Source organism: Momordica charantia (assembly GCF_013281855.1).
Source record: "Momordica charantia cultivar OHB3-1 chromosome 6 unlocalized genomic scaffold, Mcharantia_2.0 BLBB01000006.1, whole genome shotgun sequence".
NCBI classification, from domain to species: domain Eukaryota; kingdom Viridiplantae; phylum Streptophyta; class Magnoliopsida; order Cucurbitales; family Cucurbitaceae; genus Momordica; species Momordica charantia.
Window position 1 is genome coordinate 10,002,130 of NW_028275164.1, and position 14,111 is coordinate 10,016,240.

Genomic DNA, 14,111 nt, shown 5'->3' on the forward strand with positions numbered 1-14,111 from the left:
AGAAATTTGGGTTTTTTCTTTCAAGAAGTTAATCGAGCTTGTAATTTCTACTAACTTTGTTAAAAAATGGAAATTTGGGGTTTGTTTTTGTTTTCTTAATTGGGTTTGTATCTCCTAACAAAATTGTGTTAAACAAAACCACAATGAATGCCCACGTTAATTTAACCCATTATATTTCTTTTTATTTCTTTCAATTATTATTTTGAGTTAAAAAAAAGATAATAGTTTTCGAAAAACAAATAATTGGGTTTTGTTTGTTTTAAACTTGGGCCTTCGATTTTTTTTTTTCAAAGCAAAGAAATTTGACCCAAAATTTGTAACTCAACTTTGACCTAGGGCTTGTTTTGTTTAGTCAATTTTTTTTTTCTATTGTCTTATTCCCGAGGCTGCCCCTTTTCCTTCTCTGTTTCGAACACGAAACACTACCCCCCGTTCATTTTTTATTCCATCTTTCCACCATGGGAACCTCACCATCTCACGCCAGAAGCTCCGACTCCTCACCGTCGTCTTCCTTCGTGGGTTGTGTTGGATCGGTATGACAACCCTAGGGGTGAATATGGTTTAATTAAACTTTATAAACTTTTTACTACGGTGGGCCCAAATTTAAACAAATAAGTAAACTTTTTAGGAACAATTAATTTTATCACAATTTAAACAATAAATTAGAAATACAAATACCCTAATTAATGTCACCACCCACATAATTCAAATATAAACATTGAGCATAAATATGAATAACAAGAACAATTAATTTTATGCAATTTGTAATAAAGAAAATTAATTGCAAAAATTAAATAGAGTAGGGTTAGAAAAAATGACACCGGAAATTTTATAGTGGTTCGGCAACAACCGGCCTACTCCACTCCCCAAGCGCCTCTTGTGTATTTGATTAAGAAACTTTGACTCTTTCCACGGTAGGAGTCAAACCGGTATAAAACCTTCTTTTTCCGGGAGCAAGGAGAAACCCGAACCTTTCCACGGTTCAGGATCAAACCGTTACAAATGCTCTTTTTAGGGCTTAAGAGCAACCCTTACAAAGGATATGAAATTTGAGAACGAACTTACAAACTCTCTCAAATAATAGGTATACAAATATTTGCTCACAAATTTGTAAGAAAAAAATTCTTACAAATAAAAGCCCTCAATTTGGCTAAAAAAAATAAAATTGGAAGCTCAAATATCTCTCAAATAAAAAATCTCCCTCAAGAATATAGAACAAAAATTGAAGCTTTGAAGAGAGATTAACAATGTAGAAATTTGGATAGAAAATTGGGAGAGAATGAGTTGTATAAAATGTTGAAGGAAGTGGGTTTAAATAGGTGAGAAAAAGTTGAAAATAAATTTGAAATCGAAATTGAATTTGGGCCATTAGATCTTTAATGATTGAAAATCAAAAGTTGAGATTTTAATTGAATAAAATAATAATTGATTTTGAAAATAAATAATTATAAAATAATAATAATAAAATAAATATATATATATATATATATTATATATATATATAAACTTCAACGGTTACTTCCCATTTCTCTTCTCTTTTTTTTTTCTTTTTTTTAAACAAATGTCAGATTTGACATGATATATATATATATATATATATATATATAATTATTTTTTCTTTCTTTCCACAAGTTACCTAAGGGTAACATCTTTCTTTTTTCTTTTCTTTTTTTTTCATTTCTTTATCTATTTCTTTTTTTTTTTTGAAATTTAAGTTACCACATGTCACCTTGTCGTTGGTTCACGTCCACGTCATACCATTCTTTCAACTTCTTTTCGTTGTAACTTTTTTGTTTGAGCTCCGATTTGGATAATTCAAAATCCGTTGGAATCCTTGTTTCTAGCTCTATGCTGTGAACTATTTAAACACTAAAATTATCAATAAATAAAATATATATTATCAATAAATCATATAATATGATTGAAGCTCATAATAAATTTATGCTTTATAACAATAATTCTTACACACCAAAAACAATGAATACTAAGTGTGTTTGTTATCATCAAAATACTAATTAATTAAATTAATTAACCGAGATTAAGGGTCAAAAAGCCAACAGGTTGCCGGCGTTCCCAGTCGTCCAGTGAAGAAAGCCCATGGTCGCCCGCCACAATCCCTCGTCGGAAACGTAGCTCCTCTAAACACCACCGTCGACGACCGCTCATTACAAGTCCATGAGTGAATTTGATTACGCCCAAACCCTAACCATTCGAAGCAACTGTCCCAATTTCTACAAAACGTCGTCAAACCCTACAACATACTCTCTGTAATAGTGCTCAAAGTATGGGGATGGTTCAAAATCTATGGTGGCCCGAGTCCAAAATGAAGAGATTGAAAAATTGGAGTTTCTGACCTATCTCTCTCTTTTTAATTTTTTTTATTATTGTTCTTTTTGGTTGCTAGGTTAGTTTATTAGTTGTGCGTGACTAGGGATAGGACGTAGTTGATGTATATTTTGTTTATTTGGAAGCATGCTACGAAAAGTTGAGAATTGTGTTTCTGTGAAGACCTTGGATTCTATATTCTCATGCATATAATGAATTCTGCAAGACTATTTGTTTGGATCACTCTTGACGTGAATGAACAATTGTCTAATCAATTTGAAGCATGAAAAGTATTGGATTTACCATCTTTGAGTTGGTTCTTGTTCTTTTCTCATGTCTATGATGATATTTAGGAATATGTATGAGCTTTGTTTTCTACTACTTAGATCAAGCTATGACTCATTTGCCATGTTGTTTTAGGATAAACTCATTTTTGCTTCTTTAGTTTTAACCTTTAAACTTTTTACTAAGAGAATCTTTGTCCTTTAGTGGCCAAAGATTTTTCCGAACCTCCAAAAAAATTTTCACACTTACAACCAGTGAGGGCACTGTCTCCTTCAAGTTTGGGGTAGTCGCTTCCCTCAAATTTGGGGTAGCTTAAGCAAGCCTAATAGAATGTTAAGATGTAGTGAGTTGAAAAAGAAAAGAGGTAAAACAAAGTGTGGAAAGACAATAAAATTTTTGTGTTCTTGAAAAAGAAGAGTGGCAAAAGAAACGGGAAGCAAGAAAAAAATGAGATAGAAAATTTTGCTTAGAAATACAAAATAAAAATAAAAGTGGAAAGACAAAAGTGTGAAACAAGAAAATGTGAGTCAAGAAAATGAGAGAAGAAAAGTAAGAAAAGCTTGCCTTAACTCAATTCCCACTCTGTTTGCAAAAAGAGTCTCACTTAGGGATACTCGTAATTTTATGGTAGCAACTTTGATCTAGCTTGACTTTGTGCAACTCACCAATCGACAAGCTTGCATTGGTTACTAGCCTAGCGAATCCCTTGAGTGTCTGTCCTATTTTTCGAGTCAATTTTGTGCTAGAAAATTTTCATTAAAGGAAGTATGCATAGTCTCAACTGGATTTTGAAAAAAGTTTTTGAGTTAGACAAAAGAAGAATTTGAAATATTTTTTTATCTTTTAAACAAAGGTGGCTTTACGATGATTTTGCCTGAGAAAAGTAGTCCCTCTGGATACCATATGAGCAAATTACTCGACTCTGCTTAATGTTTGGTTTACTCTTGTATTTTGCTGTTTATTATTGATTTGATGATTGTTGTTTTTGCTTGAGGACAAGCAAAATATTAAGTTTGGGGGTGTGATAAACCTTGATTAAAGGCTAAAAGGAATAGATTTGCATGCTTAATTGAGAGTTATTAAGGATGAAAAGTGTACGATACCTATCTTAACAAAAAAAGTGCATAGTTTATGATTAAGAACTTAGTCATTTAGTTATAGGTAAATGAAGGGTAATTGGTGTAAATACGTTTATTCTAGCATTGAATTTTTGTTATTCAATTAATTTTTCTGTAATTATTATTTTTTATTTTATTCAATTCAATTTATTCTAATTTTGTACTTCCTTCCCAATTTCAATGAAAATACATTATTTTGTTATCTTCTCTTGTTATTTCATTTCTTTTACTTCAATGAGTATCTAAATTATTTCTTCAACTCTCATACGAATGGTTTAGTTCGTCTTATTTTAAATTACATCTATCAGTGAGCACAACGTATTACGCTCATTTTGCTTATCTTGATTGATAATTATTCCAGTTGATTTTCTTGTTGGCCACTTTTTAAATCACATTAATTTGAATTTAATTTTGAAAAGGTTAGAGTCAAATGGATTTCATCAAGGTAAAACGAGAAATTACTTAGAAATAAGAACTAAAACATGATCCTAGACATAAGTTATCTTACTCATTAAACGTAAGTTGGAGTTTGATTTATTTAAGATTCTAGAATTTCATAGACATATATAAACGCTAGCCTAAGCTTTTAAACAAACTAAAAGCGGTATAGAATAGAAGTTGAACCAGTTTGCATGAATTGAGCATAATTATGGGCACATTTGGTAGGTGTAAAAAATCTTTTTAGAACTATAGTACGAGGGTTGGTTTTTTTTAATTTTATTATTTTCGTGTGTTTTTTGTGTTCAAACAGATTCACCAATTTTTATCTCAAATCTGATTGCTCATGCAAGCAATTTACAAAATCAATTTTAAAAGAAAACTACTCCCTGTGGAGACGAACTTGGAATATTTCCAGATTACTACTTGTGACAGTGTGCACTTGTATTTTACCCTCGAGTTGCTACGCAGAGGTGCAACAGTTAACATTTGTTCTTTTGGTCGGATTATTTTTCTGCAAGGGTAACTATAAAGACTATACATGCAGAGTCTTTGTAGATATTGCAAGTGAAGTTGATCGAAGAGTTTCTTTCGGTCAGTTGAAAGAATTCTCATGGAGGGAAAACCTTGAGGATGATGTTTTCCAACATGAGAATTTGAGTGTTGTCTACCGTCCTCGAGAACTTAAGCTTGGGAAACTCGCTTTGGATTGACCTACTCGAAGGTGTGTGTCATTGTCGCAACGTCATCGCGACGCGGAGTGGCCGACATCATCCCCTAAAGGGTCTCTTTCGAGATAAGGGTTTGGAGTCGCCACCAATCATCTACAAGGTGTGATTGGTCACCTAAAAATAAAGACAAGGTCTGCGAAAACAGATTGTTGGTTCGGGAATCGACTGAGTGTAGGGAAGGTGTTAGCACCCTACGACAACCGTTCGAAAACGGTACCACATTTTGTCAAAAATTATCCTATTATTTTATTTGGTCCAAAAAAAGGAAATATTTTTATTTTATTATAAATGTCTCATATTATATTAATTCACATTTTGTAATAAGATATGAATTAATAGATATGAGTGGCACGAAGGCCATTAGAAAAATTTTAACACCTCGAGAATATTGGAAGGTTCCAATTCCAACTACACTCCAACGTCTTACCAACGTGCCACCACCTTAGGATATAAGCTATGTTCCGTTTTAAAATACAAATTTTTTATTTTTGAATTTTGTTTAAAAAAAAACTCTAAAGAAAATCTTTTATTTAAAATAATTATTTAGTAAAAACAATGATAAAATGAGACATGTACATTAAAAAACCAAACTTTTACCACTATTCTAACATCCTAAGATGTAAACATTGTATTCTTTTACAAAAACAAAAGTTTTAATTTATTTTTTTAAACTAAAAAAAAACCTACGAATTTGTTCAATTAAAACAAAAATAAATAACTTTTTTTTATTTATTTCGAAATTAACAAGATTATTTAAAAAAAAAACTTTTATTTAAAAATAAAGTCAAATTTACTTTTAACAAAACTTATTTGCTAAAACTGATTTTTTGTTAAGATTTTTTTGAAAACCATAACCACCAAACCATTAAAAGGAATTAAAAAAAAAAAAGAGTTTATCTCATTTTTTGTTAAATCCTGCAGCACAATATTGGTTTTTATCTCTTAAACTTTGAATCCAAATTTAAAAGAATCCAAAATTTTTTAAACAAGATTTATTTTATAAAACTCCTATTTTTTTTTCAACGTATTTTAACCAAAATTTTAAAGTAAAATATTTTATTAAAATAAAATTAAGTTTATATTTATTTCATTTAAAAACTCTTCTTTATTAGAAAAAGAAAACCTTTTATTTTAAAACAAATTTTAAAATATCAAAATCCTTATTTTATTTTCAAAAACTCATTTAAAATTAATTTAGAAGATTTTTTTATCTTAAAAAAAAGTTTCTTACTAAAAGCATTTTCTTTTTAAAAAAAAAAGTAAAAAAAAAAACATTTAAAACAAAAGAATCTGTTTCAAATTAAAAGCATGATATTCAAAGCCAATTTTCCGTTATTTAAAAAAAAATTCTTTCCAACGTAAAACGCACTTTCGGGAAGGAGATCGTTGGAGTGCCAGCGGGCTTGGAAGAAGCTGTGAAGAAGAAGGTTGTTGCTGCTGTCGTTCGCGTCGTTCCCTTGCGTCGTCGGAGGTCGTGGGTATGCAAGAGAAAAGTGGTGATGGTGGGGTAAGAGAGATGGAGAGAAGAAGATACGGTGATAAGGTGATGAGTTTCTAACTCTCTGCCTATGCACTGTATGCACTGTCCCTTAAATACAAGAAGAGTCAAAAGAAGAGAGAAAAAAGGAGGGAGAAGAATGAGGGAAGGATAACACGCGTTAGGTTGTGACGAAGGAAAAACGGGAGGAGAAACCAAATCCTTATTTTTAACCAAAACAGAAACTATTTTTTTTTAATTAAAAAAACATTTATTTAAAACAAAATTCTTTATTTAAAATCAAATCTTTTTATTTCTTTTATTTTAATAATAAATCAAATTCTTTAAAACAAAATCTATTTTTTTAATTTAATTTTAATTTTAGCTTATAACCAATAATAAAGTAATCTTATAGTATTTTAAACCAAAATAATCAAAATAAAACTTAATAACAAAAATTAAATAGTAAAAATTAAAATTGAAATGAAGCCGGACCAAATACGGTGTCTACAGCTTGCCCCCCTTTGTGTATCCTTGCAGAACGGCAAAAGACAAAGTATTTGGGAAGGCGAAAATTTTATTCAGACAAGACAAGATAGAAATGGACCCAACTGGACACTAGGCGGGATCTCGACAAGCAAAGAAACTCGTACTTGATACATGCTTTAACCTCGATCTTGGATCAGGTTTGATTTAAACAACATGATAAGTGTGATGGACCTGGCTTTAACAACAGGCTTCGACCTCGACTTAGATCGGGTTCGATTTAACCGAATGAGAAAACGCAATGGACGTGGCTATAACAACATGCTTCGACCTCGACTTGGATCGGGTTCGATTTAACCGAATGATATAATGCAACGGACCTGGCTTTAACACAGGCTTCGACCACGACTTGGATCAGGTTCGATTTAAGCGAATGGTAATGCAATGATTTGGCTTTAACAACAGGCTTCGACCTCGACTTGGATCGGGTTCGATTTAATTGAATGATAAAATGCAACGGACCTGGCTTTAACAACAGGCTTCGACCTCGACTTGGATCGAGTACTATTTAACCGAATGATAAAATGCAACGGACCTGGCTTTAACAACAGGCTTCGACCTCGACTTGGATCAGGTTCGATTTAACCGAATGATAAAATGCAACGAACCTGGCTTTAACAACAGGCTTCGACCGCGACTTGGATCGGGTTCGATTTAACCGAGTGATAAAATGCAACGAACCTGGCTTTAACAACAGGCTTCGACCTCGACTTGAATCGGGTTCGATCTAACCGAATGATAAAATGCAACGGACTTGGCTTTAACAACAGGCTTCGACCTCGACTTGGATTTGGTTCGATTTAACCGGATGATAATGCAACGGACCTGGCTTTAACAACAGGCTTCGACATCGACTTGGATCGGGTTCGATTTAACCGAATGATAAAATGCAACAGACTTGGCTTTAACAACAGGCTTCGACCTCGACTTGGATCAGGTTCGATTTAACCGAATGATAAAATGCAACGGACCTGGCTTTAACAACAGACTTCGACCTCGACTTGGATCGGGTTTGATTTAACCGAGTGATAAAATGCAACGGACCTGGCTTTAACAACAGGCTTCGACCTCGACTTGGATCGGGTTCGATTTAACCGAAAGATAATGCAACGAATCTGGCTTTAACACAGGCTTCGGGTTCGATTTAACCGAATGAAATGTTTGATATAACAAATGACCAAGCTTGTGAACTCGACTTGGACTGAAGTATGACCTTGAGGATGGGCTGAAATGTGTTGAGCAGGAGACCTGCAAAAGAAAATACTCTGATGCCCAAGTCAGGAAGAATTCAAGTTGTATTCAAGAGAAAATACAATGTTCGCGTACCTGGGGTAGAGGTAAATGATTTCTATATATAGGTAGAAATCTGTGGCTGAACATGACACGTCTAGGTCGGCTCAAACAAAGAATGAAAACGGGACCAAAGGAAATCTTCGTTGGATCGGTCATAACGGCAATGGCAGTATGCGTCAAGTGCATATCTCATAAACTTGCTAAGTGCATGAGATATGCACTTGACGCATGACGATAAGACTAACACCATGTGTTCATGCTAATGCGAACTTCCAATGGCAGTATGGAGGAATTATCGTCGCGAAAGTCTGACATCTGAACGAGAGGTTAGACTAATCCAATTCATCCTAACAAACCAATACTACACTATGTAGGTACCTGTGCAGGTGAGGCGCTGATCGGTCCTAGAAACGCCCGTAGCGGCGTGAGGAGTCAACGACTGGAATGCCTAAAGATCATAAAGTATGGAATAAGAATGGATGCGGTGGAAAGCTGTACTCATATTAAAATGAGTCCCCTTGTAAATGAAAGAGCTTCTGCCAGAAATAGCTAATGAAAATTGGGTACCATGTCGCTAGCAATTGAGTGTGGCTTATCAACTAGCTCTAACTCTAAAGGCCGAGGAAAAGCTAAAGAGATCCGCAGGAGGCTCCACGAGAAACTGCTGCGCGACCTCTGGTGCAATTATCTTATGATGGATGGGTGAACCTACAAATGTGTATTACCCCAATGTCATGAATGACAAATGATGCTTCATTTATTACTTCCATTTATTCTTATCACTTGAAAAATGTGTAACAACATATGATTTGTTTTTTATTTAGCTTAGCCAATGAATTTGATTTTCAATGCATGATGCAATAATGTATATGCCTACTGAAATCTAGAATGCAACATGTATGCATGGTGCTAATTTTTGTTTTGACAATGGAATGTGATTATGAATGCACAATGCATGATACTTAAATTTTCATAATCTAACCATGATATATATATATATTATAGGATATGTATGCCAGTGATATGAATGAATGATTTGTGAAGATATGTTGAGAGAACAAGAAGTTTTTCCATATTTTGCAAAGATATTACTTCTTTGTATACTCTCATCCTTCTTATTAGCAATGATTTAGAAAAGGTAATGTCAACATTGGAAGAAACACATCAACTGTTCTTTTTTTTTTTTTGAATGTCTTCACTCGGTCAAGGTAATTTCTCAAACTATATCAGGCTTGGTGGGGTTCTTTCGTAGAGGTAACTTATGTGCTAGTTTAGAGAACTATTAAAAAGTAATCCATAGCATTGTACATCTTGCTTGATTAAACTCCCGTAACCTTAGCCTTGTAATTGACAAGAAGATTGGATACGAAACATGAATTTAACATTATGAACAAACGAGGATGGAAATCATGATTTTCCATCAAGCCTCGCGACGAGAAAAGTCAGCGAGCTTCCTTTTTAAAGAAAAGGAAACCAAGAGTTCAAAGATATTTTTTCAAATCTCTTGAACAATAAGAGATTGAATTTTTTTTTATTGAAGCTTTGGGTTAGAGACTATGATAGAAGAGTGAAAGTGATTCAATTTCTTTGGATAAATAACCTTGAGAATTGGCTGTCCCCAAGAGTTCATCTCATGTATCTTGCTCCTATTTGAGTTTAGCTCAAGATCTTTGATAACAATATTCTTTCTCACCTTTAGCTTCACTTTATGGTCATGTTGCTGCAACCAACTTTTTGAATGTAAGGCTCCCTTTTTAACCTTAACTCGGACGTGCAGTTGATGCATCCATGATGCAATCCAGTTTTGAATGCAAATGACATCTCTTTTTCTCAAAATGTAGCTCATTATGGAGTTGTAGAGTGCACTTTGTGAATGTTGAAGATTTTGTGCAAAGAGAAATGTAACAATCTCAGTCTAAAGATGAATTTTGCCTCAAAGCTTTGTATAATGCAGTTACAAATTTGCTTCGACGTAGCATTACTCGACTTTGTCCTAGTCTGAAGATTTGTAAAGAAGACCTTGAAGCCTTTGAATCTGCAGTTGTTGATCTATATTGATTGCCGCATTCATTGAACTAAAAGATGGTCACGACCATAGACATTTTTTTTGTTTATTTTTTCTTTTTCCTTTTGCAATTTTTTTCATTTTTCTTTTTATTTTTTTCACAATTTTTTTTTTTGTGAGACATACATTTTTTTACAAACAAAATATGGTGCAATCACATGTATAGAAGTCAACCACAAGTTGCCTTTTGCAACCCTGACCATTGTTCTAAATTATTTCTTTGTAGACACTGCGACACTGCTTCAGTATCATGATGAAACTGATCCCAAGCAAAACTCATCAAAGGAGACTGAGATCTTGAGACTATTTGTCAGGTCGCAAATTTCCTAATTTTCAAAACTACTATCCTCAATCTTGAAATCGCTTTTACTCAAAAGAAGATAAAAGACAAAGAATTGTGATAGGAGAACAAGATGAAATAGAAAGTGAAAGAATGTAGTATTAGTAGGGAAATTTTTGAGCAACTACAAGTACCAATTCATGAAGCAGTCAATCATAAGAGCCCAATGTTATTTTATTACTTTCAAAGTTCTCAGGACAACACTAGGTGGATAATTTTGGATATTTACCACGCAATTAGATGTGACAGGTTTGGTAAAAGACCTTTATGGTAAGGAGGCAAATATTGATATTCCTCACAAAAATTGTATGTGACGGGCTGAGCAAATGATTTTTTTTTTTTGCAGTAAATGGTCAACTCTCAATGTTGACTATATTTACCATATATCGGTAAGCTAGGCTCAAGGTAGATTAAGCTTAAAGCAGGCTAAGCTCAAGGTTTTACAAGGAGTGAGTAATTTTGGTTACTCACCTCAATAGGCATGCTTGCCCCAGTATGAAATTTGGTGGTTTGCTGGTTAGCACATGAGAAGCAATAGGAAGACCAAGATAAAATTGGTTTGAGTTACGGATTTAGCCCGACAACAAAGTCCGGAAAAATGGTTGAGTTTTGAAAAAGATTATATCTCATTGAGGACCTTGAAGGCATTCGCATTTTCATTTTTTCTCATTTTTCATTTCTTTTTTCACTTCTTTTTTTGTTTATTTTTCCACTTTTTCCCGTTTCCTCCAAGTGACTTACAATGATTGTTTGATTCTTGCTAAAGTCTCAACTAACAAGAATGATAAGAGTAGACCATATTAAAAATATTATTGAGAAATTTCAAAACATGTAATTTCTTTTTTATCGAGAGCCTTTCAAAGAAAACATTTTTTTTTTGTTTTTCAACCAATGATATGATATGAGTGATGCATGACTGAATGTATGACTTTGATTTTATTTATTTATTTTTAAGAAAAATAGTTCAATGTCCACACACTCACATTCTTTTTTACAAGTACTTAGCTAAATCATGGGTGACTAAAGCTTCATTGCCGTTTTAACACTAGCAAGTAATCTCAAAGATGACTTCAAAGAAGAAATAAACTCTATTGATTATAGGCCAACATTGATTTTCATAGTCTCGTGCACTCATGATTCTAGTGCTTCATGTGTGGGTCATCTCCCTTTGAAAACCTGAGGCCACCCTGCTTTCATTAGAACTTGCACTTTATGCTTCAGTGAAGTACAGTTCTCAGTTGAATGACCTACAGCTCCTGCATGGTAACCACAGTGAACTTGCGGGTCGTACCACTTTGGATAAGGTGGTTGTAATGACTCTACGGTACGGGAGCTAATAGATTACCTTGAAATAATTGGGATAACAACTCGGTATAGGATATTGGGATCGAATGAAAGCTCTCTCGCTTTAGTTGTCTACAACTATTATGATTGTCAGGTAATGTTTGTGGATCACTCTGCAGAGTCAATGAGTTTATGGGTACCGTAGAAGGACTGTATGCCACGAATCCTTGTTGGTACATCCCCTTGCGCTTCGAAACTACTACCTGAACTTTATTTTTCCTTTTAAAAGAGCTTCTATTCGTTTCAAGGTGTGGCTCTTTATTAATTAAAGGCACTGGTGGTTATTCCATTGCTTCTCCCCATCTCTGAGCATATTCTTTCCCTACAGTCTCTTCAACATTTCCATTGATAACAGTTTCTTCTTCTTTACCTTTTGAATTATTTGAGTAATTGACCTTTGATGTTTGTCCATCTTGGAATGTGAATTCAACCTGACATATTGTAGGAGCTTGTTGGCCCTTTTTGGAAAGCTCAGCTTCATGTGACAAACTGTGCTGGGGGAAGCCCTCTGTTGATTGACAAAGAGGTGGGTCCACCCTAAGTGATGAATTATCATGAGGTTCAAGACATTGAAAATTTCCGTGATTTGCCCCTGAATATTATCGATGTCTTGTTTCATCTTCTTTAGCTCTACATTCCGCACCTCCATGATCTGTTCTTGAATCTCGTCTCTTATTTTCTTTAGCTCAGCATTCAATTCTTCCATGACTCGTTCGTGGATTTCGTGAATATTATGCTGCTTTATGTACCTTGTATATAAAGAATAGTAAATATGTGGTTCTTGAGCTATTTTTTCTAAGAGTTCGTATTAATTATAATGTAATGGAGAATGCACAGATTTTGATTTTTTAAAGAAAGAAATTGATATGCATGAGATAATGTTATGCAAATTTTGTATCACAAATTAAGGGAAATTTTAAATGATTATGAACATGTGAATTGTTGCATGCATAAGATGATATTTTTTTAATTTATGTTATGGACATGCAGAATGATGCAAGGAAATAACAGTTTTAATTTACTTTAAGAAAAAAATGTGCTACCAATTACCGCGAAGTGATATGATATGCAATCTAAATGCATGTAAATGTAATGCTAGACTATAAATCATCCCAGGAGGGAAGATCATAAATATGCGCATGAAATGAAACCTTAGGGTTATAAGGACGAACTCCTAAATAAGTGAATAAGTTTAAAAGTTTTTATGTGCCTACAACAGAGACATTTACAACCCCATATAAAATGCAACACTTATATCTAAACTTAAGCAAATAGTTATGAAGAAATAAGGTAAATGCTTTTTTTCCTTTTTTTTTAATTAAAAAAAGTGGTTCATTTAAAACCTTATGGTTAAAACTTGGCCAAATTGACCATATTTTTTATTTTTTTTAAAAAAATAAACAATATGACACAACAAAAATAAAATGTAATATGAATATGAGCGTGAAGTTATGTACTAATGCATCCTAGAGGATAATGGCCCCCAAATCTTCCATATGCTTTGGCAGTATGGTCGACTTGAGTGGAGAATTTCATGCGCTTGCACGACAACCGAAATTCCACGAAGGTCATACTACTCAGTCTCCGATCTAATCTTAAGGGTAAAGCTTGGGTAGGAGGCTTGTGAATGTGTGTGAGATGCGTGATGATGCAAAATAAAATCATAATGCATATAAATATTTACAAAAATTTAAAAAATAACAAATAACAAAAATGGACCCAAAACATACTATAATAGGATAATAAACGACAAAATAAATGGCTTGACTCTCTTAATAGTCCCCAGTGGAGTCGCCAAGCTGTCGCAACTTCATCGCGACGTGGAGCGGCCAACGTCATCCCCTGAACGGTCTCTTTGAGATAAGGGTTTGGAGTCGCCACCAATCATCTACGAGGTGTGATTGGTCACCTAAAAATAAAGACAAGGTCTGTGAAAACAGATTGTTGGTTCGGGAGTCGACTGAGCGTAGGGAAGGTGTTAGCACCCTACGACACCCGTTCGAAAACGGTACCACATTTTGTCAAAAATTATCATTTTATTTTATTTGGTCCAAAAAAAGGAAATATTTTTATTTTATTTTAAATGTCCCATATTATATTAATTCACATTTTGTAATAAGATATGAATTAATAGGTATGAGTGGCACGA